Source organism: Triticum aestivum, chromosome 5B (genome assembly GCF_018294505.1).
Source record: "Triticum aestivum cultivar Chinese Spring chromosome 5B, IWGSC CS RefSeq v2.1, whole genome shotgun sequence".
Lineage (NCBI taxonomy): Eukaryota > Viridiplantae > Streptophyta > Magnoliopsida > Poales > Poaceae > Triticum > Triticum aestivum.
Window position 1 is genome coordinate 127775226 of NC_057807.1, and position 4560 is coordinate 127779785.

Consider the following 4560-nt stretch of genomic DNA (forward strand, 5'->3'; position numbering starts at 1 on the left):
TTTTTGGAAACATATCTGGGCGAAGGTTTCAATCCAATCGGAGTTACGGATCTTCGGATATAAAAGAAACGGTGCCAGGGCAGAATCTGAGAACGCAGAAACAGAGAGAGACAGAGAGACAAATCCAATCTTGGAGGGGCTCTCGCCCCTCCCACGCCATGGGAGCCAAGGACCAGAGGGGAAACCCTTCTCCCATCTAGGGAGAAGGTCAAGGAAGAAGAAGAAGGGGGGCTCTCTCCCCTTTGCTTCCGGTGGCGCCGGAACACCGCCGGGGGCCATCATCATCGCCGCGATCTACACCAACACCTCTGCCATCTTCACCAACATCTCCATCACCTTCCCCCACCTATATTCAGCGGTCCACTCTCCCGCAACCCGCTATACCCTCTACTTGAACATGGTGCTTTATGCTTCATATTATTATCCAATGATGTGTTGCCATCCTATGATGTCTGAGTAGTTTTTTATTGTCCTATTGGTGATTGATGAATTGCTATGATTGGTTTAATTTGCATGTGGTTATGTTGCTGTCCTATTGTGCCCTCCGTGTCGCGCAAGCGTGAGGGATTCGTGCTGTAGGGTGTTGCAATACGCTCATGATTCGCTTATAGTGGGTTGCTTGAGTGAAAGAAGCATAAATCCGAGTAAGGGGATTGTGGCGTATGGGATAAAGGGGACTTGATACTTTAATGCTATGTTTGGGTTTTACCTTAATGATATTTAGTAGTTGCGGATGCTTGCTAGAGTTCCAATCATAAGTGCATATGATCCAAGAAGAGAAAGTATGTTAGCTTATGTCTCTCCCACATGAAACTTGCTATCGGTCTAGTAAAGTAGTCAATTGCTTAGGGACAATTTCACAACTCCTATCACCACTTTTCCACACTCGCTATATTTACTTTATTGCTTCTTTATCTAAACAGCCCCTAGTTTATATTTACGTGTTCTTTTTTATCTTGCAAACATATCCAACAACACCTACAAAGTACTTCTAGTTGCATACTTGTTCTAGGTAAGGCGAACACTAAGCGTGCGTAGAGTCGTATCAATGGCAGATAGGACTTGAGAGAATATTTGGTCTACCTTTAGCTCCTCGTTGGGTTCGACACTCTTACTTATCGACAGAGGCTACAATTATCCCCTGCACTTGTGGGTTATCAACACCTTTTTCTGGCGCTGTTGCCGGGGAGTCATAACGTGGGGTGAATATTCTCGTGTGTGCTTGTTTGCTTTATCACTAAGTAATTTTTATTTGTTGTTCTTAGTTGTTTCTATCTTTAGTTATGGATATGGAACACGAAATACCAAAAAAAATATGTATACTTGCTACTCATGGAGATGGGGAACCTCCTAAAACCCTCGATGCTCATTATGTGAAAGATATTATGTACTACTTTGATAATCTTGAGAAAACCCCATTCAATTATGTTATGGGAGATACATTGGATCAACGTGAATACTTTAGGGATTATCGCTTGACACAAAAATGGAAACTATTATGGGATCAAATTTATATGTTATATTGGTATGCTAGGCAACTATGCTTGAGATATGATTATACTTGTTGCTCTAGGATGAAGGCTCCACACCTCCCCTTTTCATGCAAATTTAATGATGATAAAACATTGGCTTCTTATGCTAATGGTATCTATGATTACTATGATGTGGAACAAATAGAATAATTCGTTGCTTTTATGGGTGCTTATGAGATTGAATCTATGTTTAAAGAGTCTGAAGATTTTGATGATTCACTTTACAGACCTAAATTTTTTGCTATACTTAGATATTGCTATGAAAATTATGAATACAATTCCAATATTGATGCATTTATTGAGAAAGTCTCCGCTGTCCAAGAAGAGACTAATATTTTGCAGGAAGCTATGGAAAAAAAAATTGATGAAACTGTGAGCTCATTGGATGAAAAAGATTATGAAGAGAGCGAAGAACAAAAGGAGGAAGAGCGGATTAGCTACCCGTGCCCACCTTTTAATGAGAGTAACTCTCACTACAACAAAACAGATGTTAAGTAACACAATGTCGTAACAAATCACAAGATGTCTTACAAGTAAAAAGGTAGTAACATATCATTTGTGTTGCGAGCATACTCAGACAGATCTGAAAAGGTGTTACAAGTATAGTACACCAGTAACATATAGGTTTATGTTACTGTTGTGTTACGCTATGTGATTATAGTAACTCATAATTGTATGTAAGCTAGTGTTACAAATTCTTAAGGAAAAAGCATAGAATTTGATGAAGTGCATTAGTAAATCTTCATCATCATAACACACAGCCCCGCTTGTCAGCATTAAATTATTTATTTATATTTTTTTGTGTATTCATCAACTCGGACCCATATAGGACCAACATGACAGGTAATAATTCGAAGGGCAGAAAAAATGCGGGCAATAGGCACTACTAGGAAAATGCCTACTAGTGGCGCACCAGTTTTGCCTACTAATGACGCACTACTGGTGCGCCACTAGTACCACGCCACTAGTATTATATACTAATTGCGCACCACATACCAGATACTAATGGCGCACCATGTAGTGCGCCATTAGTATACCATTTGGTGCTCCACTGGTATTCCCTCCAGATGCTCCATTAATAGCCTTATAGGTGCGCCACTAGTAATAAAGGAAGGTGCGCCACTAGTAAGGGCTTAAATGCGCCACTAGTAATGTATTTGGAAAAAAATCCAAATTTACAGAAAACAACCTATAAGGAAAAATATTTCAAAAACAAAAAATAAAATAGAATCATAATTTTTATTATAGTAATAATATTACAATGTCTTTACAAGTATCCAATAAAAGGAAAATTGCAAGGAAATAAAAGAAGGCGGAGTATCCAGTGAAAATCACTAATCAGTGAAAATCTGGAAACTTGTGACCTTGGGCGTTGGATCACTGGCGGATGGTACAGATGAAAGGTGGGTTTGCTAACCAGCCACTTAAGGGTATTTTTTAGATAACCCCTTGTCTTACTCACGGGGCAGGAAATCTTTTGACGCCGCAGCCCATGAACGATTCGTCTTCGATCTGGCCTTATCCATGGTCGTTCCCCACCGGCCACCGCACGGCCACCCCGCATGGCGCTGCTGCCGTCCCCCATCGCGACGACTGAAGGCGGAGTCGTCCCCCATGGCTCTGCCGCCGTGTGGATGCCATCGAGGCGTCCAGCGCGGACACAACCCACATCGGCGAAGTTTGAGATGAGGTGGCGAGAGCCGGCGGCGCGCTGATGAAGGCGTCCACTGCATCGAAGCTCGCCTCAGCGGGGAGGGCTTCCGCAAGGCATGGTGCCCAGGCTGCCCACGACGTTCGGTCTAGCCAGCAGGACTGCGTGGGCGGCGACGCGTGCACCGGCGACGCCGGCCGCGAAATGGGCTGTTGATCCTTCAAAGTTTGATTCTAGCATGCCTCCTTCTACCTGATTTATCCAATTTTATGTGCGAGTTTGTCATGGAGAGACAAAATTTCTGAATGCAATTTTGATGTTGTGAAGTGTTATCACTGAACGTGAGAGCATTGTTGATTCTCTTTATTTAGACTGGGTGGTTCTCCATTGCTGTATTCTGGGAATTTGTAGATGACAAAAAATTCTGAATATTAGCTTCTGAATGCTATGTATTGTTGAGCTCCATTGAGTTTGTTGGATGAAAATCTACACAGAATTCAGTGCAAGGGTGGTCTGTTCACGTACTTATGTGGTGATCCTCAGCGCTGGAAGAAGCTTTGATCAGAAGAAACATTCTTAGTGGTTCTATCTAAAGTGTATGCATCTTTTTTTTTTGAAATAAAGTGAATGTATCAGTGAAGCTTTTGTTGGAGAAGAAGCATATGCAGCACGTATATATGTTAAGAGTGATGGTTACAATGCAGGTTTGCTGAATTATTATTTCACAACTTTGCTTTGACAAAAATGACAAGATGTATGGAGCAAAACCGAAAAACAGAGGCATGATACATGAATGCCCAGTCTACAACTTCAAGTTGGCAAAATAAAACGAAAGACATGTCTCTCAAATCCTAATCCTGAAGCTCTCAACAGTAGTCCAATATCCAATGATACAGAATGTGGTCATCCAAGCAAAATATGGGCAAACAGAATTTTGAAATCATGCAAGGCATGGACTTCTTGTCCTACACCAAATCATACAATCTGGAGTTCTTCTCCTCTGCTAAAAGTGACAGCCACAGTGCATGTACAGGCGTACAGCTACAAATCTGACAAACTACGATTTCTTAACAGAAAATATTGTGGAGCTTCAAATGATTACAGAAACTCTCAACAGGACGCTCAAGCTCTCTTTGTTTTCGAGGATACAAAAAAATCTCAACCTCTCAAAAGCTCAAAACATACTGCTAGGGCGTCCAGTACAGGGGCCGGTGCAGGGCTAGGTCTGAGGCAAAGGGGCATGAGAGAGGACGGAAGAGTGAGGGCGTCGACGGCGACGAGGGCCGGTGCAGGTCTACGAGAAGGTGGGGCCATGGGATAGGAAGGAGCAGCGACGGCGTTATCATCACCTCCGGCGGCGGGCGACGGCTTACAGCC

The 4560-nt window shown here is 42.5% G+C and overlaps 1 long non-coding RNA gene across 1 annotated transcript; it reads left to right on the forward strand.

The window, feature by feature from the left end:
- Nucleotides 1-1796: 1796 nt before the first annotated feature.
- LOC123115828 (uncharacterized) lies at nucleotides 1797-3802 on the forward strand. Its single transcript, XR_006456764.1, has 2 exons — nucleotides 1797-2935; nucleotides 3022-3802. It is a non-coding gene; the product is annotated as an uncharacterized lncRNA (long non-coding RNA).
- The last annotated feature ends 758 nt before the right edge of the window (nucleotides 3803-4560 follow it).